This window comes from Manis pentadactyla, chromosome 8 (genome assembly GCF_030020395.1).
Source record: "Manis pentadactyla isolate mManPen7 chromosome 8, mManPen7.hap1, whole genome shotgun sequence".
NCBI classification, from domain to species: Eukaryota; Metazoa; Chordata; class Mammalia; order Pholidota; family Manidae; genus Manis; species Manis pentadactyla.
The window spans coordinates 106,460,377-106,487,559 of record NC_080026.1 but is presented as its reverse complement, the minus strand read 5'-3'; the positions used below and the strand labels follow the sequence as shown (position 1 = coordinate 106,487,559).

The 27,183-nt window shown below is 44.4% G+C and overlaps 1 protein-coding gene across 3 annotated transcripts in view; it reads left to right on the top strand.

The window, feature by feature from the left end:
• The window catches only part of SORBS1 (sorbin and SH3 domain containing 1), a 233,980-nt gene that overhangs the window by 34,158 nt on the left and 172,639 nt on the right, over positions 1–27,183 (top strand). For 2 of the 3 annotated variants that reach the window (XM_057506117.1, XM_057506129.1), the window contains exon 2: positions 25,657–25,743. The exons of the other annotated variant lie outside the window; for it this stretch is intronic. The gene's annotated coding sequence lies outside the window, so the exon portion shown is untranslated. The remainder of the gene's footprint in view (positions 1–25,656; positions 25,744–27,183) is intronic. 3 annotated transcript variants of the gene reach the window in all.

Sequence of the window (27,183 nt, the reverse complement as noted above, 5' to 3'; positions counted from 1 at the left end):
CTTATTTTAGAAGACAGAAATGCCTTCAGATTCTGCGGGTGGCATTTTACTTTGTGGAGGGTCCACTTAACATTTGTTAGTTTGCTTTTCTTTTTCTTATTTTGCCGGAGATTGGGTGCTTGACGTAGTACATTGGGTTTACTGTTTTTTTCTGTTGTTTGCGTGGGATCACAGACGTCCCTCCTGAATAGCCTGGGGAAGCAGGACTTCGGGAACAAGACCAAGGCTACCCAGGCGGCTACAGGTAGTGCGACTTGGTGCTGGGCGTCCTCTTTAACCTCATGCTCCTCTCTTTATTTAACTTTCTCCTTTGCTTCTTGTTCTCCCCAACTGCTTTCTCTGCTCCTAAAGTAAATTACGTTGCATATGTTGCTAGATTTAGATTTAGTACACCAAGGCTTATGGCAAAGGGGGGGTTCGGTTTGTTTCTCCACTCCCTCTCCTGCTGCCTTTATTTTGATGAACACTTTAAAAACAACTTTGGCCATTTCTGCATGCCTTTCCATACACGTAAAAAAAAGTCTGTGTGGGTTTTGCAAAAAGTGCGATGGCTCAGGGGTCAGCAGCCTTCCCAAAAATGGATATCAACTATTTGCAAAGTCTGTTTTGGAGCTGGGTTTGACTGTGCTCACCCTTGGCGGGGACTGTCAGAAGGAGGTGGTGGGCTGTACAGGCTTGAGCACCAGGCTCCTTGACTCCCCTGGGCCTGTTGTTGACTCTGCGTTTTGACTATCGTGTTTGGCTCCTGAAGTATCGTTTGTATTGGTCATTTAGTCAGTGCTGTTCCACAGCCTTTTCATCATAGGAATTATACAACTTGAACATTTTTGACCTTGTAAGGCTTTGTAGAAGAGATCGTAAATTCCAGATCACTCTGTACAGCATGCAGGGGCCGACGCTAGGAACCTTTGCTTGGACGGATGGCCGTGGCTGCTCTCTGGAGGCTCTTCCTGCAGTTGGCTCTGGGTATATGTTGAACACATCCCAGTGGGAGCTGGTGCCACATGGAAGCTGATGGGCATGAGCCCAAGAGAAACTTGGGGATAGACACCTTCTTTCACAGCATGTGATATTTTTTTCATTTTCCTCTGCAGGAAGGGAGAGTTGAGTTTAATTAAACATATATGGTAAACAGTCTCCTTTCCCCTGATGCTTATCCTTGGTTCATTCCAAGCCTGTTTCAGGGGGCCTATAGTAAAGGCAGCAGCCTCTGTCATTCCTTCCATTCCTACCAGGACTCTCAGAATCTCTGGCTAACCTCCACTTTGGATGAGGGAGAGCTGAGCAGCAGTGTGGCAGAATCCTGGGTGAGGGCCAGCCGATTTCAGGAGAGGTTTGACTGGCTGGTGTTTTTATGTGCTCAATAGCATTGGGTCTCTTAACAGTCATCGGTCCACACTTGTGCATTACTGGGAAGGAAGCCTCCCTGCGATCCAGGGAGGTAAAATGACTTACCCTGGGTCACATAGTAGTGGAGGACCTGGATTGGAATTGTCTGCTTTCTGCAGTGTATTTGACACCACTGCATTGTCTCACTGAGGTTTGTACATCCTTCCGTCTAGAAAAACTTACACTGTGTCATGATGGGGATAGGTAGCTGAGTATGGCTAAGAGCATATGCTTTGCAATCTGATAAATTTGGATACCAGTTCTGACTCTGCTACTTATTAACTATGCTATCATGACTGTGTTCCTAACGTTCTGGAGCCTCAGTCTTCTCATCTGTACAATGGGAACCACACCCACCTCATTAGGTTTCAAGGATCACTCTAGACTGTTCCCTGGTACATACAGACTTTCAGTCCAGTGTGGTTAAGCAGCATCATTTTCCATGCTGTGCTTCAGAGTTCAAGCTGGGGTGAGGCTGGAGTCTTCCCTCCTTTATCACTGAGGTAATATCCTTTATTCTGAGGTAGGGAGAACTGCAACAGATTTGAAACCTGCCTGGATTCCTGTACCATCTTCACTTCATTTAGAACTTGCCCTGTGAGCAGACCAAGGCCTGGGGAATGTGAGCCCACTGGAAGAGGATGCCTGTGGGCTTAATAATCATCCTTCAGTGGCTGAGTGATATGGCAGAGGCAGAATGATTCTATTGGGGCAGAGAAAGAGTTGTATGCTTCTCCAGGTAACCCTGAAGTCTCAGAGCTATCCACACATTTGTGTAGCAGGCTGCACATAACCTCGTGTTCACTTTAGCCATTCCTGCCCAGCTGCCCTGGTGTGACTCATTCTCCAAATATTTGAATGCCTACTGTGTGTCAGGTGCAGGGCAAGGATACATGGGAGGGCATAAACAGACCCAGGCCTTGACTCCATGGAGCTTGTGGGGCTGTGGGGAAGATAGATAGTAAACAAATAAGGGTCAAAGTATAGTCACTCTGAGGTTATGAAGAAGTACTCGGGGCTTTGGGGCATACACTAGAGAGATTTGACCTAGTCTGGGAGGCCAAGGAGGGTTCCCAAAGAAGTCACAATTGAGCTGAGACCTGAAAAGCCACGGGAGGAGGGGAAGTGGGTGACTTGACCTTTTGTGCCATGGCCTGAGCCTGCCACCCTCCCTCTTTTTCTTTGTTTTTTTTTGGAGGTAAGTCCTCCTGCAGTCAGTCCTTTCGTAATTTCAATGTTTGCTACTCTTTAAAATTGCATAGTTTTCGGGGCAAAAGTACAGTGTGCTGCTACTTTGGAAGTTAAACAATATAAACTGTCACATTGCTGAATGGCTACTGTGTGGCAGGCCCCATCCATACACTGTCATTTGGTATTCTCAGCCCTGTAAGGTAAGTACTATGATTTCCAAGTAAAAAAAAAAAAGTGAGGCTCATAAGAGCTGACTTGGACTCTGTTTCTTGTCGGTTAATGACAGGAAAGCTGGGATTCAAACCTTTTGGCCCACTGCCAAGCCTGCCCTGGCCCTCTGCCTCTCGCTCTTGCTGATGGATTTTTGTGGCTTGACCTGGGGCTCCAACCACCATCTCCATGTTGTGTCCATAAGAAAACTGAATCTGATTTCAGTTCTTCAACTTATAAATGCACTTTTGACACATGGCCCATTTATCAGTTGAGGGTTATTGTCTGTCAGGTCAGCATTGAGACTAAGTGGATCTGTCTCACAGTGGTTTTCAAAACCACTTTTTCAGTTCAAAATGAAAATTATTGGAGGACTGTCTTAGAAATAGTCACTTGAGGTGAGTAACAATGGGCCAGATAAAAGAAGGCACGTCAGTTTCAGTCCTGCTGCCAGCAGTATCCCTGTGGGCCACGGGGTGGAAGAAATTGGTGTAGACTGGTAGCGTTTAATCACCTAGAGTTAAGTCTCAGTGACTCCTGTGGCTTGTCAATAAGTGGGCTCCAGGTGTGGGTAATCTGTGTCGCTTCATGTCTCTGAGCCTCAATTTCCTCACCTATAAAATGGGATAATAATGCTGCTTGATCTACCTCAGCATTATTCTGAGATTCAAATGAATTATAGGTCCTTTAGGGTTAGATCAAGGTATCCCTAAGGTGATGTGTTTGAAAGTGTTTTGTAGGCCTATCTAAATGGATGCTGCTTTTGTTGATTTACTGTAATGGTTCATATTATTGTTAATAGCATAACACTGGTTCTCAGACTTTACCTGTATCAGAATCACTTGGAGGGTGTGTTAAGCCACAGATTGCTGGGCTCCTCTTCCAGAAGTTCTTTGTCAGTAGCTCTAAAGTGGGGCCAGAGGATTTTTATTTATGACCTGTTCCCATGTGATACTGTTGCTCTTGGGCTGGTGACCACACACCACTTGGGCCTGAGCCACTGGGCCCCACCACTGCTTCAGGCCCAGAGGGTGACAGATGAAACCCACTGACCCTTGGGAAATGGAGAGTGCAGATGGCAACTCAGGGCCATGCTGTAGCCAGACGGTGCCGAGTGGGCACTGGCGACCTTAGGTCAGTGGCTTTGATGTCTAGTGTTGGGGGGAAGCAGCTTCACTGTTTCTTTGGGCCCTGTAGGGCTTGGGGTGGCCTCTGTTACTCACTGCTTCTTAGGGTTGTGGTGTTTGGGGTAGAAGATACCTCTTGCAGGGTGCTATGGGCCAAACTTGGACAGTCCCATCCATATTGGTGAACTCCTCCATCTTTGAACTGGGCTCAGATCCACCCAAACTCAAGTCCTCTATGCCTCCCGTAAAGAAATCCCTTTCTAATGATGTCCCAAGGTTGGTGGCAGGAGCAGGAGAGTCTCCTTGTGGGGCTGGCTGGGTGATTCATCCCTCCGGCCGTGTTCCTCCCTCTCTCCACCACAAATGTGGTTTCTCCTTACATCTCTTTCCTCATTGAGACACCCAACGTCTTCTTTACCCCAGTGTCAGAAGAGGACAGGCTGGAACAGGCTGGTTGTAATTCTCACACTTTGGGGATCATACTGGGTAGCTTGTTAAGAACAGATTCCCTGGCCACACCCTCAAAGATTTCAATTTCTCAGGTCTGGAGAGATTCTAGGGATTCTGATATGGGGAGCTGAGAACCACACTTAGGGAGATAAACTAAAGATAGTCTGACTTGCTTTTCGTTCTGCCAGCATGTGGTGGATAGCTTATAGTCTAGCCACGTGGGAGCCCCTACGTGGCATCTGTCCTTAGTGTCTGCCAGTTCCGAGTTTATTGCATAGCTGAGACACAAAGCTGTGGAGCTGGTTAGGGGTGAGCGTGGGTGGGGGTGTTGCTTTAATGGTTGCTTGGTTAGCCCACAGATGATCTAGCCATTGGTTTCTCTGAGAAGAAAGCCTTGGGGTTTATAGGTTTTGGCTTCTAATGAGGTCATTTACCTGAATTGTACTTGTACAAACTACTGCCCAGGGCCCAGTGCAAAGTTTGGGTGACCTTTGCAGCCCACACATCATCCATTCTCACACTTTCTTAGGACAAATTATGTGTTTTAGTTTATCTTTTTCTTTGCTCTCTATTGCTGGCTGACCAGCACAGGCTGATTTTTTTTTTTCCTTTAATCTCTGAAATTATACTGTAAAGCATCATGGAAGTTATGATATCAACATGGTGCTAAGCATACCACTATCTAATCAGTGGCAGGATAGGTAGATTCACCAGGATGTTTCTGGGTTGGAATAGCCACTGCTTGATCCCAGCACGCATCTCAAAAGCATGGCAATAAGGGTCTAGACCTGGCTTGATCTCCAGTGTCTCCTAGATGGAATGTCATTTTTAGTATAAGCCCTTGAGGATTACTGTCATCAAATAGTATTTCCAAGGGGGAAGCCCCAGGCAAATCTGGACCCTAACCAAAACCTAAGGTTTTCACCAAAAACAGACAAGCATCAGAAAGAGAGCTGGTCAGACAACTATATCCCATTGCATCAGTGGTTGGCAGAGGCTGCTAGCTGGGGCAGGCTGTGCTGGGACAGAGGTGCCAGCTGGGACAGAGGCGCTAGCTGGGCATCAGCCATGGCAGTGGGTTGCCCACAAGGGTAGTTGAGTGTGTGTGTCGCTCTGTGCATTGTGTGTGAGAGACAGAAAAGGTCCTTATTTCAAACGGCATTCTTTCCCTGTCTCCCAAGGATATATTTTTGTCCCTTTTAATTTTTCTTTTTTCTACATAATAGTCAATGTTCAAGATTTTGGGGTAGAATTCAGGAAACAACCCAAGAACCCAATTTTCAAAAGGGCCTGGGCAGATTCTCAGCATTTTGTAAATGGCTCTTTCTAGCCTGGATCCTCTCGTGGTGGCATGCCAGATCCCTCTGGCAAGATTGCTGGTTGCTCTGCCCAGTCTTTGCTATCTAAAGTAACTTCTTAGTTCACTCTAGTCCTTTTTAATTTTCATGGCTCATTGCATTTGGGTTACTAAATTTACAGCGGGAACATGGAATCATTTTGGTACCACCACAGACCCAGAGACAGAGCGGCAAGAGCCCCTCCTAGATGATTCTGGCTGGCCCACAGAGGTCTTGCAGCTGCTCGGAGCCAGGGTCCTAAGCCCAGCAGTCCTGCGCTCAATTTAATACTCTTGTCCCCATCCCATGCTGCCCTTATGGAGGTCCTGGTTTTCCTCGGCTCCTGCGCATGGCGCGACTGAGGTGTGGCCTGTACAGAGAGAAGGGTTTTCAGGACTGATGAGGTTGACGGAACCATTTGAGTTCAGGGAGCCTGATGAGGAAAGAGGTGTGGTTTAGACTGCATTTTAAAATGGGTTGGGAATAACACTGGCTGTGAAAGCATTATCAGAAATCTGCAAAATCAACAGCCTTTCTTCCTAGTAAACATGAAGGCTGGGCAGCTGCACCCCCTCACACGTGCTCAGCCAACTGTTGTTCAGGACATTATGGCTCCCTCGGCGTATGGGAGCAGATTGAAGCCAGGGCTGGCATTCCAGCTCCTTGCTGGGTGGAACAGGGCGTTTCCGTGCCCTGAAAGTATCCAGGTTGTCGTTGCCTTTACGCTGGAGCCCATGCCCACCTATCCAGCGTGCGCACACCCTTTGATGTGGCCCCACGTCCCTGGTCAGGGTCCCCCGAGTCAGGACCCAGTGCAGGCACAGCTGGCCTCACTTAGTCAGGGGCGATGTGTGGGTGATTTTTCTGTCAGAATCCTCACCCGCTCAGTCACCCTGTAACCTGTGTTACACAAGAGAATTTTGTTTGTTTTGGAGACTCGGCCCACACACAGGTTTGAAGCAAGTCCAAAGGAACATTTGCCACTGTACAAAAACCTGTCTCCTTTTCTGCTCTTTGAGGAGAACTGCTCCATCCCTTTTCTTCACCCCTCTTCATGTCCTCCCCCAGTTGCCTACATCATTTGTAGATAAATCACTATGTGGGAATTGACTTGTTTCTCAGAACTGGAGCAATGGCCTGACTTTCTTCAGGAAATACTTGGGGAAAGCAGAACTGCCTCATTTGTGGTCTCCTTTCTCCTTCCCTCGTTTAAGTTTTTCAAGAATCTTTCCATGGAGGTGGCTTGGGAGCAGGTACTGAGGAGAATACAGTAGTGGTTCCTGGAGCCCAGGCCCATCAAATGGATCTTAACTGCTTTTTTGACATGGATTCCAGGATGTTCAGTAGAAACAGTACTGTACGTGCTGATCGCAGTGAAACGTCCAATGGGAAGAATCCTATTAGGAACCTGTGGCCAAAATTGGGGTGAGGGCTGGTAAGGCTGCAGGCATCTTCACTGCTGGCTGCCTGCCAGATCAGATTTGCATGCTCTGTGCGGAGGCCCCTGTGGCAGAGCAGGACAGTTCCCGGGCCTGTCCTGGTCAGTACTTTTTTATCAGACATTTGGAGCCATAGAAGGCAGCTGTGTGAGGTGTGCAGGTCTCTTCACATGGGCTGGGAGAGAGAGCTTACCTTTCAAAGGGTGATCAGGACCTGGAAAACTCTTTTAAGATGTGTCCAGTATCTGGGTTACCACTTATCTTATATGTATAGCATGGGAGTGACCTGATTTTAAAAGAAGCCCTTGTGGAAAAAAGATTCAGGCATTTTGGATGATAAGAAAAAGAAGCAAGGCCTTCTTAGAGGGATGGGAGAGTAAGTTGTTCTTTAGCTGATGATGCTGGCGGGTGCTGACGCATCATGCTGCAGACGCCTGAGTGCAGTGTAAGTTGGCTTTGACATTAGTCCTCCAACCTGGCCTCTCTGCGAAACCACTCCCTTGCCCATACAAGGCCTTTTCCATGTCTGTACTTGGCTTTTCCAGGCAGGGGTCAGAGTTCTTTTTATTTCCGAGGGTTTCCTAGTCAGCTAGTTGGGCCCTAGGCCCACATCTGCCTTTTTTAAAAAGGAAGGAAGGAGGTAGGAAGGAAGATGGACTTTACAAAATGAATAAATGAAATGCTGTGTATTCCTGTTTTAAAGACTATTCTGCTCTGCAGATGCAAAAAGTATTAAGAATATGACTTCAGTTCCATAATGTATCAGGTTAAGGGTGGCAGGGAGAAGGTATGAGAGGAGTAAAACAGGAAAGTGGGGTGGGGTGGGGAGGCAAGCTAGTGACAGGTGAGCAGAGAGAGAGAGAGAAGCAGAGACTTATGTAGGAAGAAACAAATAAGGCATCAGAGAACAACACGAGTTGTGGTGAAACCAATTGCTGCAATATTATATCTAGGAATTCTAAGAAAATTACAATATCACTGTCCAAAAAGGGTTTGTTTTTTTGTTTGTAAATGCATCATATAGTCAAGATATGATAGCCTGACATATGCCTATCCTTATAGAATGAAATCTTAATATTGACTCATGGTATAAGAAGCAAAAGTCTAATATATTTAATACTTTACAAATTCAAATATTCCTTCTTCCTCAAAATAAAGCAAAACCCTTGTGTTCATTGGATGAGCCCAAAGAATTCAAGGTAATTCTTAATATTTCTGTTGATAAATGTATATACATATACACACATCTCTAAAAGGGAACTACCTCCAGATCATTCCGTTGTCATCTTTGGATGGTGATTTTAAAACTTTTTCTCTTTTTTTCTCCCCTGTTTTGGAGGGAGGATTGTTTTCTAATTTTCAGTGAACTGTATTAATCAAGAAAAAAGTTATTAAAATATACTCTAGAATCAATGATACCTTAATTAAAAAAATGCCCTATAGAAAACATGGAAAAATAATATTTAAATATTACCACTTATCTAAAGTATTTAGTTTTTATGACTTAAATTGGGAAATACATGCAACAAAGGTATTCTAGTCCTTTTTCTTCCTTCTTTTTAAAGTTTGTAGTTTTTATAAGTTACACATGCACATAGTTTCAAGAATCAAATAGTTTTAAGGACACAGTCTCCGCCTCCTTCACCTCTACCCACACTCCCCAGTGGCAGTCATTTAAAACTCTTAGCTGCTTCTTGTTATTTACTTCCACACATTTCAGTAACTTTCTTGTTTTGTTACTTTTGGGCAATATCTGTTGACTCTTCACCATGTAAGATGAGCAGTTAGCTCTTCTCTCCTCCCTGTGTACCACCCCTCTTTGTCTGAGGAGGAAAAAATATACTCTCTTCTCTAAATTCCATGAGTGTCATGCCTTATTGTAGGAGAGACAAAGGTTCTTTACATGGAGTAACATACACATCTTTTGGTCATTTGTGATCTTGCCAATAAGACTTTTGAAATGTCCAAAATTGTAAGTTCCAGGTTTGAATTGGGCCCTGTGTTGTTATTAACTCCATGGACCAGCCCAAACCAAAGACCTGTCAGAATCTGGGTTGAATTAAGGCATCTCCATCTCCTGATATTGTTCGTTGGACCAAATATATACTTGTTTTGTTATCCTTTGCTTCCATCGTGAGAGTAGAGTGAAAATACACAATCCTAGTTAATTGTGGGCCATTGCTTGATGAACTTGGTTATCTTGGGGTGGGGGTGGGTGGGGGGCCCTAGAGGGTACTGTCCTTGAGCTCTCAGTTGCAGGGTACTCTCAGGGAGCTGCCTTCTGTTTACATTTGACTGGTGATGTCCTGGGGACCCAGAGGGATTTGTACGAAGTCCTAAAAATGCCACATTTTCCAGAAAAGCTGCTATAGTCCACTCTCAGGGTAGAGCATGTGGACTCTACTTTGATTCTGAGTTTCACTTTGTTTTCAAAGCTTCCCTTTCCCCCCACAGACAACTCTGAATTCTTTGTCCAATTCTAGAGGCCATTCCTCGGGCTACCTGCTTCCTCTAGGCTTGTGAGTGACTTCTGCCTCACACGTTCCTGCCCTTTGCCTCTATGTATGGCCCTTCTGAGTTCTGGAAGAGACTTCACTGGGACTTACAGCAGTGATCTTTTTTGTCTCTTTAATTAATGAGGAATGAGAGAAGGCAATAGGGTGATGAATTCCCTTATGACTTACACTGTAAGAAAAAAAGACTGAATTTTTTTATTGCCATATAGTTGATATACAATATTATATTGGTTTCAAATAGACAATACAGTGGTTCATCAGTTACACACATTATTAAATCCTTACCCCAACTAGTGCAGTTAGCATCTGTCAACACAGGAAGATGTTACAGAATCATTGGCTATATTCTCCATGCTGTACACTATCCCCATGATCAATTTGTAATTGACATTTTTGTGTCCCTTTATCCCTCTCACCCTCCTGACTCCCCATCCCAACTCCTCCCCCATGGTAACCGCCAGTCACTTCTCAGTGTCTGAGTCTATTCTATTTTGTTCATTTCGTTTTGTTTTTAGATTCTACAAGTCTAAATAAGTGGAATTCCACCAATAAGTGAAATCATACGGTATTTATCTTTCTCCACCTGGCTTATTTCATTTAGCATAATACCCTCTAAGTCTATCCATGTTGTTGCAAATCAGAATTTCTTTTTTTATGGCTGAATAATATTCCATTGTGCTTATGTACCACATCTTCTTTATCCATTCATTTATTGATGGATACTTTGGTTGCTTTCATATCTTGGCTATTGTAAATAATGCCGCAGTAAATATAGGGGTGCATAAGATTCTGAATCTTAAAGTTGTAAGGGACCTTGGAATCCATATGGTTTGTATAACTCTTGCTTGCATACCTCCAGCAGTAAGGAACTCATTTCTCCAGGAGCCACTCTTTCTAATGTTGGGTGGCTCATCTCATTGGAAAGTTCTTTCCTGCTGAAATGACATCCTTGTCTGGGACTTCCATTCACTAAACAGATGAAGGAGCCTTGAAGTTTGTCAAAATTATTACACAAATTACTTTTTCTATTACTCTAGCATAATCAGTAATAAAAATGGTTTTAAGAGGCACTGGTAAAAGATGGTAAAAACTCATGTTTTCTAAGCACCAAGTGTGTTGCCAGAGAGATTCAGGTTTGTTTTTCTTTTTCGTTAGGATTTTGATTTATTTGAGTCTGATAGAACAGTATCAGTGAGATGAGGAATATTGCAATACCTTTTGAAATTCTATCCTAGAACCCCACCAGGAACCAACGCAGATTCATGCCAAGGAATACAGCATAGGTTTGGGGTTTTTAAAAATGTGTTTTCAAAAATGCTTGTTTGAAATGCTAGACTTTTTGATACTTAAAAGAGCATTGTTTTAATGGGTGGAGTTCTTTTTTGATCCTCTAAGTTTAACCTTCTTAGTTCAGGGACAGCCACAGGGACCAGCCTGTATTGTGAGTCTAAGAGCCCTCTGGGAATCAAGGCCTGCACATTGAGTGTGTGTGTGTATGTGTGTGTGTGTGTCTCCCTTTTGTCAGTCAGTTTTGAACTTTTCATTCTTACTGCTCTTACTGATTCTTCAGAAAGGCTTACCATATTAAGAAACCTTTGATATTATTTAAATAAAAATGATCTGCCTTAAAGAGAAACTGGAAGCAGTAAATCAACATGTTAACATTGGAGGTTGGACAATTGTGTTTCCTTTGAGACTTCCTTTGTTTTCTCAGCTTTCTATGATAAACATTATTATTTTTAGAGAAAATTATTCCTAGTTGCCAATTAGTTGACGAGGTGGAGAATATAGGAGGAGTAACAGATTGAGACCTAGGGACATGGGGCAACTGCGCTGCCATGGGAACTGTTGTCTCCATGATTTTCACCATCAAAGATGCCTCTTTTATTTTTATTTTTATACTTTCATTTTTTATAAATGTCCCTTTCTTGGAACAATTTTATCTTACCCAACATTGTGTTTACTAAGTAGTAATTCTTCCACAGTTGATCAATCAAAGGTAAACTGTAACTGCCCTTTAGAATGTTGGCCAGGTGACTTTATGGAGTCGATGCTGCTCCACACAGACAAAGAGTAGAGGCATGCCGTGTTTGAGTTGGCACTCAGCTATGTTCTCCACCTTCATCGCCACCTGGGTGGGACTTTCTGAGCTGAGGACCCAAGGTCGGGGTCCTCACTTAGAGCTCTTCTGTGTTTCGGACCCACTATTTTCTATTTCCTCTGGCTCTGGTATTTCTCCCCACAAACCTGCTTTGATTTTGTTTTTAATGCAGCCACATCTAAACAGCCCCACAGCACTAATAGAGTAAAGCTTCATGACCATGCCGACCTTTGTCTGCCTCCGCCTTCTTCCTCATCCTAATCCTTACAACGCTAGTAATAGCTGGCCTCAGGTGAGTAAGTGCTCAGTGTGTCAGCCACCGTGCTGAGTGTCTCTGTAGATCTTATTTGATCTTCATAACTCCTCTGTGAAGCAGGTTCAGAGAGGCTTAGGAATTCGTCCAAGGTCATGAGGCCAAACAGCAGCAAAACCGGTTTTAAATTGCCTCCCATCTCTTACACCTTCTGTACTCTTTCTCTTATCTAAACCCTTTCCTTCTTAATCGGCTCTTTCCCGACCAGGACCTCAGCTTTGGGTCGTCTTCACATCCCAGTGCATCGCCTTCTTTTGTATGTGGAGTTAGTTGACTCTCTTTTCCCAGTTCCTCCGCAGGAGGGGCAGAAAGGGTGGCCAGACACCTGGAATGGAAGGGGGCCACCGTGCCAGAAGCTCTCCCTCTTGTACCACATGGGTCAGAACAGAGTTGTTTTATTCTCCAGGATGGGGGAACTGAAGTTGGGATTTGGCTGTCTCCTTTCTAATCTCCCTCTTTTAGCTTGGGGCCTTAAGGGCCCTGAGGAGCCGTTTCCCAGCCACAGAAATGACCGGCACCTCCAGTGTAGTTCGTGGGTGCTGCTTCTTCTGCCTTCTAGGGAGTAGGGGGCATAGAAAGCCTCAACCCCATTTCTTCTGGAAAGGTGAGGAAGCCAGTGGAGGTACTTCCCTTCCCACAGGACAACCTCAATTCCATTCTAAGGATAGTGTGTATAACAGAGGTTCTTGATACTTACTGAGTCGTGTACCCCTTTGAGAATCTGACGAAAGCTTTGAACTCTTTCCCAGAAAACCTGTAGTAACAATTACTAAAATGTAAGTATTATGCTGAGCACTTACATATACTACCTCCTTTAATCCTCATCATAACCCTGTGAGGTGTAGGCACTATTGCTATCCCTGTTCTACAGAAGAGGAAACTGAGGTATTGATGTTAAATAACTTGCCAGTGGATTTGCATTTAGAAAGTAGTAGTCTGATAAAGAACTCATAGGACTCAACACCAAAAAACAAATAACCTGATTAAAAAATGGGTGGAGGACTTGAACATTTTTCCAAAGAAGAACTACAGATGACCAGCAGGCACATGAAAAGATGCTCCACGTTGCTAATCATTAGGGAAATGCAGATAAAAACCACAATAAGATACCATCTCACACCAGTTAGAATGGCCACTCTCCAAAAGAAAAGAAATAACAAGTGTTGGCAAGGATGTGGAGAAATGGGAACCCTCCTACACTGTTGGTGGAAATGTAAATTGGTGCAGCCACAGTGTAAAGCAATATTTGTGGAGGGTCTTTAAAAAACTAAAAATAGAAAGAATATACAACCCAGTAATTACATTTCTAGGAATTTACCTGAAGAAAACAAAATCCCTGACTTGAAAAGATATATGCACCCCTACGTTTATTACTGCATTATTTACAGTAGCCAAGGTATAGAAGCAACATAAGTGTCCATGAATAGATGAATGGATAAAGAAGAGGTGGTATATATACACAATGAAATATTATTCAGCCATTAAAAAAAAGAAATCCTGTTATTTACAACAACATGGATGGACCTAGAGGGCACTATGCTAAGTGAAACAAGGCAGGTGGAGAAAGACAAATACCATATGATTTCACATATTTATGGAGTCTAAAAACAAAACAAAACAAAATGAATAAAATAACAGTAGACTCATAGACACTAAGAAGTGATTGGTGGTTACCATGGGGGAGAGGTTGGGATGGGTAGGTGGGGAGGGTGAGTTGGATAAAGGAGCACAAAAATTCTCAATCATAATATAAGTTGGTCATGGGGATGGTCGTACAGCATGGAGAATATAGTCAATGATCCTGTAATATCTTCCTATGTTGACAGATAGTAACTGCACTAATTGGGGTGAGTATTTAATAGTATGGGTAACTGTTGAACCACTGTGCTGTATACCTGAAACCAATGTAAGAATGTATGTCAACTATACTTCAATTTTTAAAAAGTGGTAATCTTTGCATATGACTGCAGTTGGACCCCAGGACCTGGAGTACCTCGGTTCTAGAGTACATGCTACCACCTGTATTGCTTAAAGATGGAAGTTTGTGTGTGTAACAGGATGGTAGATAGATACCAAGTCCAGGTATCACAGCTGCTGATCAACCTGCTTATCAAGGTGGTAGAGGAAGGAAAGGCTGCTCTTGGCTGCCGTTTGCAGAATCTTCCCATCCATTTGGACAGTTAGGTACATCTGTGTGGGGCTTTTATATTTATATTTATATTTTTAATTTTTAATTTTTAATTTTTTAAATTGAAGTATCATGGATATACAATCTTAGATTGATTTCAAGTATACAACGCAGTGGTTCATAGTTATGCACATCATTAATCCTGTGTGGGTGTTTAAATGTTCAAGCTGTGCAGGGATCCGCACAGTTATCTAATTGGCCTTTCATGGTAGGTGGGGAGTCAGACAATTTGGGCTTCTTCCCTGGTTCTGCCTTTCCAAGCTTTGGGACTTGGGGAGTCATTCAGACTCTCTGAGCCTGTCTGTCCATCTGCAAACCAAGGAATATGAACTCTGATTCTCATTAGGATGGAGAGGGTCTCACCCTGTGAGAGGAAGCACTACCCTTAACATGTCTTCAGTGCAGCCCATAAGCAAACTGCCTCCTCCAAGTATGGTGTATGCACTGTTCTGTTAAGATTGATGGGCCCAAAAACTGACCTGTGCCCACTGACCATGCTTGACAACTTATAGCTTTAGAAGGTACAATGAGTACTTTCATAGAGTGACAATCAGTGACTATAATTATTAAGATTTTGGAATAGCTTATACTCTTCCTCTTGTCTACTTTTCTATTCTCCACCTATTTCCATGACCCCCACAACAGGTATCCTTAAAATCTCAAAGCTGTGGAATGTCAGCACTGGAAGGAGCTCTGATCATCTATGGCCAGCCTTCTCATTTTGCAGTAAGGAAAATAGGCTCAGAGTGGTGTAGGGTCTTGCCCAAGGCTACACAGCTAATCTGTGGCAGAGCCAGAGCTTAGATTAGCATTCTTTCACTTGTGCCTTGTTGCTGTCCCTTATCTATCCTCTCGATTCACTCCACAACTAGACCCACGTCTTCATCGGGTTTTACCTTATATGGCTCTCATCCCTCTACTTGCTTCCTTGAAAGTAGAGCCACTGTTACTCTCATCACTGTTTCTCCCCCTTCCTCCTCACTGCCTCCCACGCAGCCTCAGTGTGTGGTGAATGAAGGAACAAAGCTATTTGCATAAGCAGAGCCACCTTGGAGCCCACAGTTCCACACATTCGGATCATTGTAACTTCTCAAAGCACCAGGATGAATCTCTGCTGTAGACAGACCTGGGAAATACCCCTCTGCATATACTCCTTTATCTTTATTAATGTAGAGATGGATATACCTAGTCACTGTGTTACCAGAATCTTTTGGAAGCCAAGCTGGTATAGTTGATTAATGTCTCTGCTTGAGTTCTTGTTCCTGGACATAAAGAGCATCTTTTCTGAAGCTGGACCATCTGGTCTTAGAGGTGACATTCAGCCCTACTGGGAGTTAACACAGCACTCAGTACTACCTGCTCCCTGCTCTGTGAATGTGTGTGGGCTGGCTTTTCTCTCTGCTGAGCAGAATTCTGCTGTCTATGATTCAGCTGTGTATCTTGGTTAGCTCAGTTCCTGGGCCTCCTCTCTTAAAAAAATTTTTTTATTGAAGCATAGTTAACATGTTAGTTTCAGGTGTACAGCTTGGTAATCCAGCATGTAAACATGGTGACGTGCCCACCTCAGTAACTGGTTACCATCTGTTACCACATGAAGTTACTACATTATTGTCTATATTCCCTGTGCTGTATTTCTCATCCCTGTGACTTAATTATTTTATAATTGGAAGTTTTGTACTTTATCCTTTCCACCTGTTTCACCATCCCCTATCCCACCCCTCTGGCAATCACCAGTTCTCTGTATGTATGAATCTGTTTCTGGGTTTTCTGTTTTGTTTTTGTTTTTAGATTCCATGTATAAACTAAATCATATGCTATTTGTCTTTGTCTGACTTACTTCACTTAACATAATACCCTCAGGGTCCATCTGTGTTGTCATGAGTGGCAGGATTTCATTTTGTTATGTCTGAGTAAAGTTCCATTTTGTATATGTGTGTATATGTTTATCTGTCTGTATGCACTACATCTTTCTTATCCATTCATTTACCAATGGACACTTAGTTGCTTCCATATCTTGGCTATTGTAAATAATGCTGCAGAAAACTTAGGAGTGGGTGTATCTTTTCAAATTAGTGTCTTCATTTTCCTCAGGTAAATACCCAGAAGTGGAATGGCTAGGTTGTATGGTAATTCTATTTTTAACTTTGTGAGGGGCCTCCATACTGTTCTCCATTGGTGGCTGCACCAATTTATATGCCCATCAATAGTGTAGAGGGTTCCTTTTTCTCCACATCCTCCAACATTTAATATTTCTTGTCTTTTTGGTAATAGTCATTCTAACAGGTGTAAGGTGATATCATGGTTTTCTTTGCATTTTCCTGATGATTAGTTAATGTTGAACATCTTTTCATGTGTGTTCCAGAGCCTTTTACACACAGAGTTGGGGCAATAAGTAAAGGCTGAGTCAAAGGGGAGGTAGGGGTGGTCATTTTGTGTGTGTGTGTGTGTGTGTGTAAGGAGGGGCTTTATATCTGAAAAGGCTCAAATACTTGTGTGAGAGAAGAAAGCATGCAGGCTAAAGGGAAGGAAAAGGAAAAACATCAGTGAGCTGGGGTTTGGGGAGACTGAGGAGGTGAAGAGCAGAGGACGGTTCTTAGAGGAATAGCTGCTGGCTGCATATGGGGTACCAAGTGGTAGAGAAAGAGGAAGGATTTTAAAGACCGTTCTCTGAGTATTAAGCACCTAATTCCCTCCCGAAGGTGTTCAACAAGAGATCCAGTAATACTCTGAATTAATCTTTATGATGTTTGGGCTGGATTGTTTGTTTGCATGGCTACCGAGTGGATTGGGCTACATGGAGCCCCCGGTTATGTTCACGCTACACTGGAGTGTTCTGGCCGGGAAGCAGAGGCTGACATGGGCACAAGAACATGAGAGAGAAGGCCACCTGGGTGGGGGGTGGTGAACGATGTGGGGAGGTGCGCTGTGGTAGTGTCCAGGGTGGATGTGCCAGAGTCGGTGTGTAGGTTGTATTACTACACTGAGCAACCCCAGATCATTTTCCTGCATTAAAAATAAAGAAATATGTCATAGTTCTCAGATTCAGTGCTTATTCACTTTGCACCCTATTTCCAAAAAGAAATTTGATTTGAGGCCGTTCAGACTTAGTGGGGGAAAACAAAGTGATTCATTCATTCACGGTGTAATTTTTTTCATAGAGAGGAAATTTGCCCTAAGAAGAAGGAAAAGGTTGAGTTTCTCAGCTGTAGTCTACTGACAGAAGTATTATTGGGGAGGGGTATTTGTTCTCCAAGGAACTGCTCTTTTGTACTTGTTGGAGGTGGGAAGGGGCTTAGCACAGAGAAGGTCTTTAAACCGAGGGAAGGGCAGTGACTGGTTTAGATGAAGAGAGTGCTTGCTTCTGCCGCTCAGCCTCCTGGGGGCCCGGTGGATCTGTGGGCCCTGCCTGCCCAGTACTCACATTCAGTAAGATGACTTCTTGCCATGGCCGATGGCCCCAGAACAAACAGGCTGCTAGAACTGGCAGGTCTGTGCATGGCCTCTAAGTCCTGGCCCCTTTGAGCTCCTAGGAGAAAAACTTCTGCAGAAGCCTGAAAGGTTGCCATGACATCTAGAAAGTTCAGGCAATGTTGTGCTTTGGCGTACCAGGCAAAGCAGAAAGAGGACCTGCATTTGTCCCTCTTACGTGTTGCCTTTGGGAGTGCTACACAGCAGTCTTTGTAAGCTCAGTTGCCAAAGTCTTTGGTGTCTTGAAATTGTCTATATTTTTTGATCCTCTTAAGGGGCCTTGTGTAAGGGCAGGAAGTGTCAGCTATGTTCTGGTATTTGAAACAATGTCCAGAGCAGAGAGTCATTTCCCATCTAGCTTTAAAAGATGTCAGACTAGCAGCCCTTTGCTAGGGGAAGGCCCTGGGCAGTTTCTGGTGTCCACATGGGCCACACCCATCTCATCAGTCTGGCCTGTCAGACTGTGTGCTGATCAAGTCCTGAGGCAGCCCTGAGATGGTACTGGTCCCAGTACCCAGCTATGTCAGTATTTCTCAACAGGGACGCCTAGATCACGGACTTCAGGATGCTCCAGTGTTCTTGTGCATAGAATCTGTATCTGGACCCGTGCAAAGTGGGCAGAGGCAGGGTGTTTGCTGGGCTGAGGTTCCCCAGGCGATTCCTTTGTGCCCTCTGGGTGGAGAACCACTGTACCATCTGCAGTCACCATGCAGAACTGGGGGTTATGGTTAGTAAACGTAATGCCAGGAGATCCTGGGTTCAAAATTAACAGCCTTAAGTAGGTTGGGAAAGGAAGAAGGGCAGAAGGGTGCACCAGCTGTGGGAAGATGCCATCCCTGGGACTTCTAGTTACACTTCTGTTTCCCCTGGATGTTGTCATGCCCCCGTGTACAGGAACTGGATGTCAGAGGGCATGATGTTGGTAGGTGGAGTCCGGGCTTGACACCAGCCTCATTTATTCCATTATGATTGTAATCCCCACACTAGAATGTTGAGTGTTTTCTGGAGCATGGCTGTGCAATAAAAGTATGATACAAGCCACATATGCAATTAAGATTTTTTGGTAGCCACACTAAAAAGGTAAAAAGAAATAAGTGAAATTAGTTTTAATTACATACTTCCTTTAACCCAGTATATCTAAAATAATCATTTCAATATGTAATCAGTACAATTCAATAAAATATTCTAAGTTCTCTTTTTCTGTACTAAGTCTTTAAAATCCAATGTGTATGGTACTCTTAGAGTACATCTCAAGTCACTCCAGCCACATCTCAGGGGCTCGGTGGCCACATGTGGCTAGTGGTTGCCTTGCAGGACAGAGCCCTAGCATCTCTTGACTGGAGAAGTGTGTCCTATCCAGCTGCCCAGGGTAGCAAGGGGTCACAATTTTCTAAATTAATGGTTTTCAAATGCCACAGGATGAATCAGTGCTGGGCAGTCCGCATCAGGGTCACCCGAGGAGGATGATGTTAGCAATTCCTCCACCAGGTGATGCTTCTTTGTAGCCTAACTGGAAATAAATGCCCTAAAAAAGGTAAACTGGGCCATTTCTCTGGGTTCTATGAGTATGCCCCACCCTCTTTTCAGGAACACGTGCATTCCAAGCACGTTCTGGGAGGACGGGGGAGTGATGGGAAAGGTGGGGGTATGCACGTCCTGAGGGCCTTTTTCCTCCTCTACTAAAAAGGGCAGTTTCAATGGAAAAAAGAAATACTGCTTATTTATCTGGTTGTTGTCATGCTTAAGGGGTGGAACTTGCCTTTTGGTGGCTGAGAGCAGGAAACGTGAGATGAAAGAACCAGAATATTAAGGGAGAATGGGACACTGAGGGCTTAAGCTGTGTTCTTTTCTAGTGGTTTGGGTTTAAATTTATTTGCTGATTTAGCATAAGAAATTTGGTCCTACAGAGTTATAATCCAGGGGCCCAAACCTCAAATGCCACAGAGGTCAGGCAGGTAACTCATGATGAGGGTGGGGAGACTTCAGATCAGACTCGTAGGAATGTTGTTCATGTTCACAAAAATGTTGCAGTCTCCCTTTTTTTTCCCTGGAAATACAAGACCCTCTTTGTCTTTCATTTTCCTACTGCTGGTAGAGAAAAATTTATGTTTAAGAGAAAAAGCAGTGCAAACACCATGATAAATGGCAACTGACACTTAGCTTTGGTGTTTTGGGAGACAAAACCCACCTAAGGGAAATAGCTGCTACCCAGCTCCATCCAGCTGTTGTCCTTGAGGCCCAGTGTTTTCAGGTCTTGCTATTTTTAAGAAGCCACAAACTTTGGCTTTTTTTTTTTCCTTTAAGATCGTTTAAAATCTGGAAATAAAGGCTCATAGAGGTTGCAAAGAGAAGTGCAGGGGTCCAGTGTGTGCTGCCCTCTGGTCTCCCCAGTGGTAATGTCTTATGTAACTACAGTACAGCCTCAAAACCATCACATGGCCCTAGCCGTGCACAACAGTCCTTGTTCAGATGTCACCAGTTTGTACATGCGCTCACTGTGCACGTGTACTCAGGCACGTGTGTGCCGTGCGGTTTTGTCCAGTGCAGGTTGATGTCAAGGCCACCACAACCAGGAAAGGCTTTGGCTTTGAAATTGTTTTTGCAGATGTATCAAAAACCCCTGTTTAGATCTAAAGAGTGTGCCATAGACCCTGTGTGGCTTGTTGAGCTTCCAGTTTCAACCTCTGTTCTAGTCTAACCCTTTTCTTTTTTAAAATTCTTGATTAAAATTCATGTAACACAAATTCACAATTTCAAAGTGCCTAGTTCAGCACGGGTCAGATACCCTATGGATGTCTGAATTTTTCAAGCCGAGGAAGGCTGACAGGAAGCAGAGCAGCAGAAGCCTAACTTGGGAACTGAGTGTCTAGGAAAGCCCAGGGCTGAGCAGTTGGGGTGGGCTGTGCAGACAGTGCAGTGGGAGCATTGGTGTCTGAGCGGTGACGAGGTTTGGAAGATGAAGGCAGGAGAGACCGGGAGAGTGTTCCGGAGGCTGCCATGGTGCAGTCACGCCCGAGCACGTCTTTGGGAGGTTCTCAGTCCTGGGTCCACCGGCTTGCCTCTACCTCCTTGTCCTCTCACTCAGCAGTGATTTCTTGAGCACTTGCTTTGTGCCAGGAACTGTCGTGGTGCTGGGATTACGGCAGTGAACAAGTCAAGCAAGATTCCTGCCCACTGGATGGAAGCATGGATTAGTAAGAACCCAATGATGCATCCTTAGAAAGTAGCTTTTGGTGGTGGGGCTGAAGTTAGGTAGTCTGGGCTGGCCTTCATCAATAGGTATTTGATTTGAGCTCCCAAAGGTGAGACTACCCCAGCCTTGGCAAGAGAGGGGAAGAGCTTTGCAGGCAGAGAGTAGGGGGAACACAGAGGCCCTGAGGGGAAGGAGCCTGGGGACCGCTGCCAGGGCTGCTCGTCTTTGTCAGGATCATTGAGGTGGGAGGGCAAGTCCGACAACACTATCTCATGGAGGTGTCTGGGCCTAGGAGTGGCGGGGAGAGGGGAGGGGAGGGAACCACTGCCTTTGGGAGGAAAACAGCATGTTCCAGTGGAAGACAGATGAAGTCACCATGAATCATAAAGTAGGCGTGCTTTTTTTTTTAAGGAGAGCTAAAAATCATTTTGCTATTTTTCAACTAATTTTATTCTACTTTGTGAGCTTTGTGTCATTCAGAGAACTTGGAAACCTTTGTTCTCCCTCCTGCTGAATCTGTGGAGTAGGTGGAAGAACTTTAAAAAGCTCACCCAAGGCCACCTGCCTGTGCCGGGGTTGTGGATGGAGGCCAGCCGGGCAGTGGGCCAGAGGCGGGAGACCATGTCTTAGCCGCGTTGGCATTCAGCGTCTTGGAAGCTCGGTGGCATTCAGGTCCTGAGGATGTGGCACAGGGCATAGCCCCAATGGAATTTGCTCTGGGAAACAGGGGAGTGCTGTCCAGGGTCAAAAAAGGAATTTATTTTGCATATATTAGAGAGTCATCTTAATGATAAGTGCAGTGTGATTTTAAAAAACACTGCACCAAAGAAATAAACAGAATTCTGAATTGTTTCCTTCCCAAGTTGGTCAGCCTTAAGGACTGTTGGGGATTTTCTCCAATTGTAGGCAAGCCTTCTAAGAGGTGGACTAATTAGTGGCTGCCTAGATTTTAAAGGTCAGTGGCAAGATTGAGCAGATGGGGGATAGGTTATCTGGATCAAGACATGAACTTGATGTGTATCTTGAAGGAACCTGGAGGGTTTGAAGGCACTATTGGGATATGATTAGCCAGTCACAAGACCCCATAAAGTGGAAACAACAAAAAGCCAAGCACAAATAAATGCTTGTGCTAGGAAAGTTGCATGGTGCTATGAGAATATTTAACCCAAGAGGCTTCCATTGGTCCAGAGCTGATCAATGGTCTGGATTGATGTTTGGTAGGAACTAAGGTGACTAACATGATGGTCACAACATCCAGTATTATTCTGTATTCTTGGGATGGGGTAGAGATGAGGATGTTGATGAGAGAGGTGATGGTTCAGGGTGTTTTGCAGGGTGTGGAGCAGCTCTTGTGATTTTTTTGGAGACGTGTCTGAGAAAGGTCTCCTTTGGGGCAGACATAATGGCACTGTGGAAATAATGGATTGCCTAAAAATCGAGGACCACCGAAAGGGGCAAATTAGTTATCTTGAGCTTTTTCTTAGACTTCCTGCTCTGCCTGTGCTCTTCCAAATTTGCATTATGGCTCAAGTCAAGGGGATGCCTGAGAGTCGCCCAGTTGTCGTGAAGGAAACTGTGGACTGATGTTGGGCCTTGCAGTCCAGAAGACTGACCTTGGTCGGCTGTGGGTTTCTGTGGTGCTGGGCTGTCTGAAGGTCACCTGCTAGCATCTAGTGATATTGGGGAAGAGATCTCTCTAGGCTAGTTCATTAAGCGAACCAGCTTATTCCGAGCTGTCATGACTGTGGTACACAGCATTTACTCTGCCATCCTTGGCTTGAGATTGCTCAGGCAGTTACTTGACCTCAGAATGGAAATCTGGGAAGACAAGTGCTCAGCTGGCTTGGCAGGTTTCTAGGCATTGCACTGATTTCTGCAGCGGCCTGCTCTTTAGTGGGACAGAGTACTCTGTGCCTTGGAGCTGTTCCTCGAGGGCCACCGTGATAACTGGCTGCTCCCAGACCCTCTTCAGGGGTGAGCCTACACAGGTGTGCGAAGCTTCAGATTGCTGAGACTGGACAACTCCAGTAGTTTCACTGGAGGCACTGGCATGTGGTCATGGTGTGCAGGGACTGGGGCCAAGAGGGAAGCTGCCTTCATTTACCCAGTTGCCATCCTGGCTGCAGGGGTCTGTGTTTTTTTTATTTATTTAAAATAAAAAGGAGTTAAGGGATGGTTGTCATAATGTGATGTAGGGAGTGGGTAAACATACTAAGAATGTGCAGCCTCCCCAAAGCCTGGATCCTTGAATCCTGTCTGGAGGATGCTGAATTATAATGACCTTATTATAATTCAGGAGATTATTCTGGAGCTCCTGAAACCTAGGGGTGAAAGATACTCTTTTCCAAATGGGTATCAGAGTCTGGGTGTAGAATCATCTGAGTATTTCCTGGGCCTTGAAATCAGAGATTCTGATTTACTGGGCCTGGGACCCAGGAAAATATTCCTTAGTTTTCCTGGTGATTCTGTTCTTCAGCCAGATTTGGGAACCCGCCCACCAGTAGCAGGTTCAAGCTCTTCCCCGCCCTTGAGGGAATTTTGCCTCCTTGTCTCCTCCATTTGAGTTTGAATCCTAACCATAGCTGCATATTTGGTCTTGGTTCCTTTTTAACTCCTTTCCAAAAGCTTGTCTTTTGGGATGCTACCCCTGGCTTAGACTCAGCTTGGATCAAGGCTGGCAGATCATCCCTTTCTTATCCTTGAAGAAAAAGAGAGCTCCAGCTGGGGGTTTTGATGGGCACATGTTCTGGGACATTTTTTCAAAGTTTCTGCTTGAAACTGGACTGCGTAGTAGATTCTGGCCATAGAAATCTAGGCCCTAAGGTAAAAAAAAAATCTATTAACTGTCTTCCCAGAGACATCATGGAAGTACTGGAAATACTGGGTCCTGTAGACCCTGGGGCAGCGTCATTCGCCCCCAGGGAGTCAGAGTTGCAGGTCACCAGGAAGCAGGGCTGAATTGGTGGTCTTCTTGACGTGGGAGTTGGTGAGATGAATTTCCAAGAGTGTACATGCAGGGCTTCACATCCAGTCTCAGCGGATGTCGGGTCGGGTGGCACAGGCAGAGGTGTTTAAGACTCAGTAAGTAATACAGGATCTGGACAAGACCAAATGGGAGGCTCTTTCCTCACTCCTTACTTTTGCATATGTTGTTCCTTGGTTCAGGTCCCACCGTGCCCTCCATTCTCCCCCTGCCTGCTTTACTCCCATGCCTGTTTTAGGATTTCCTTGGGCCTCTGTCTGTGCTGGGAAGCATCTGTTTATCTAGGATACATTAGGAATGTGGAGTGCCTGCTCAGTGTTCCCAGAACACCTGTGCCTATTCAGACTTTACATTTATTTAACCATTGTTTTTTAGAATTCTTTTTGAATGTCTGATCTGTCTTTTACCCAAACAGAGCAACTTAAGGGCAAGGACTGGGTCTTGTTCATCTTTGTGTCTCATCACATTGCACAGTGCCTGGCATGTAATAGGGTTTAGTAAATATCTGTTGAGTGGATGAATCAATACATTCTTTCAGGGGGTGATATAAATAACTCCTACTAAGATCTTGTAGGTGAAGACCTATAAGACTTCTTCAGAAGACCACTTTAGACAGCATGGGACATTAATTGAGCACTTTTGAAATAGTAGATGCATTGTATTTGTGAGAACTTTTTTGTACTTAAAACAGCAAAACTACTGAAAGTGTCACATTAGAAACAAACCCTTAGGGTACCTGATAGAACTTATTCTTATATTCTTTTACAAATGAAGGTATGGCAAGCATTTTAGCCCAGAGTGGGTTGTATACTTCAACTACATTTCTGTGAATTTAGTGTTAGCTTTGAGAAATCCACACATACGTGTGTGTGTGTAATAATATTTTTTGCTTCATAATATACAACTACTATGCAGTGGGGCATAGTGAAAGAGTCGTGGATTGGCAATCAAGAGACTTAGGTTCTAGAATTAGTTTTGCCTCTAACTTTGGGAATGTGCATGTCAGGTCCTGCTTGCACTTGATTGTATAAAGTAGGAGTATTGTACTTGTTCAGGGGTTGCAAATATACAGGAGTGAGGTTACTTACTTAACTTGTATTTGCTCTACCATTTTTTATCTCTAGAGCTCAGCCCCATTCTCTTTTGTATTCCCACTTTTGTTAGAATCTGAGGATGAGGGAATTATTTCTGTACCACCAAAAAAAAAAAAAAGGCCAAAACAGTGATAGCCACAGCTCTTTGTGTTGAGATAGTAGGGAGTGGTAGAGACTGTGGCATAGTAGAGTAGCCAAGCCTGCCTTTGAAGAGTAGCTGATACTTAGCACCAGATAATCATGAACACAGGCCACGTTGACAGATCCTCTGATTTTTTTTCTATTTTAAAGAGAAACCAGAAGGTCTCTGGTTTTTAAGGTTTGGCTCAGATTTTCTGAACATGTCTTACAGATGGGTATACCACCTCTGTAGGGTAGGTGTGACCCACTGGACTTTCAGTTTGTGATCCCTGTTATAGATGATCTCTAAAGCTGCTTTCTGCCCAAGACTCATTGATTCTAATGGGGATTTCAGTTGGTAAACTAAAGATTCTTGTTTTACTTGGGGAAGTCAGGGTGGGAAGGGAGTAGGGCTGGAAGAAAAGATGGAGACTTTGAGTCTAAACAGGTTGTCTGGCAATTGGTGTTTGGATGGCCTTCTTGGGGAGAGGTCACAGGGTGCCTGTTTCACACTGTTTTGTGTATTTGTCACTGCAGGAGTTGGCATTTGTTGGAAGACTTTGTGCAACCCTCTCTGCTTGGAGTTCCAGGACCAATGCATCTTTCCACCACCTTAAACCACTGGTGAATATGTGTTTTGTTTTGTTTTGCTTCTTCTGCTGCAGCGAAGGGACATATTTTCAGTAGACTGTAGAATGGGATTTCCAGACAACCACGTTGTCCTTTCTGTTAAAGAAGGAAAACACTGGGCTGCACCTAGTCATGTCTGGGTTCTGGTACCTGCTTGGTTCTGCCACGTTACTACTGTGGGATCTTTGGTGAATTGTTTGACCTCTCTGGGCCCCTAGCAGTGAAATGACTCCTGCTCTACTTAAAGAGATAAGTGAGAATGCTTTCAAGGGAATAAAGTGCTGGGCAAATATAAAGCAATCCCACTTGGCTCTTGAGATGCAGAGCTGGGCAATTCTAAGCTAACAAATAAATTAAAATGTGAACTCATATGTTAGAAAAACGGATTTTAAATACCTTTTTTCTGAGTCTTCCAGAGTAGTTCATAAGAGATTAGTGTTTCCTTTTTTCCTTCCTACCACTGCAGCTGCAGCTTTCTTAAAAGGTGAATTCATTGAATTTCACATTACCTTCATTTTTATTTGAGATTAGATAACTTCACAGTTAACAAATCTTCCTTTCTTGAAAGAAACTTAATTACTCATCACAGCAGGTAAATGTCTTGCTTCTATGGCAGTTGAAAGTGGCAAAATATGTATTTAACAACAGTGTGTCCAATGCTGAGGTGAGATTCTTGGAGGCATGCAAGGTAGCTGATATTAAAGGTCTCATGTGAGCTATTGCAGGGCACGACCACCATGAGCCAGAGAGGCAGTATGACCCATGCATTCTGACTACAGCTACTCTTTGTTGAGAAAAGCTGACTACTTTGATGCTGGCTGCCTGGCCAGCTCCCACCATGTGGACCAGGTGCTTTTATGACCCAGGGAGAGAGAGCAATTGCATGGCCACCGGGGGAACTTGCAGGGGACTGGGGGTTGGAGCGGGAACTGAGGGCAGTCAGGACAAGCAGGCCAAGGTTAGAGACCCAGCTCAGGAATGGGAGGCTCACTGTCAGGATTGCTGTTTCTAAGGGGACACAGTGGGCATTCTGGGTCCTATAGCCACCTGGTAAACAAGAAGAGCTCTGTGGTGGGAGTCCTCCAAGGGGCAGCTGGTCTCAGGGGAGCGGGACATTTTTCCCATTCAGCAAATATATATTAATGCCTACTCTGTACCAAGGCGCTGATCTGGGCGCTGGGGAGTTGGTGCTTCCAAGACCACCTTGGGACCACCATACTTCCATGGGGTGACAGTCAAGAGTGTGCGCTCCATGAGGGTGGAGATCTTCGCTGATCTCGTTCACTACTGTATCCCCAGCTCTTAGAAGAGCACATTGCGCACAGACTGATGGGTGCTCACTAAACGTTGTTTTGTGAATCAAGTAAATAAATAGATCATTTCAAGTAGTAATAAGTGCTGTGGGAGAAAAAACAAAAATAGGCTGGGGAGCTG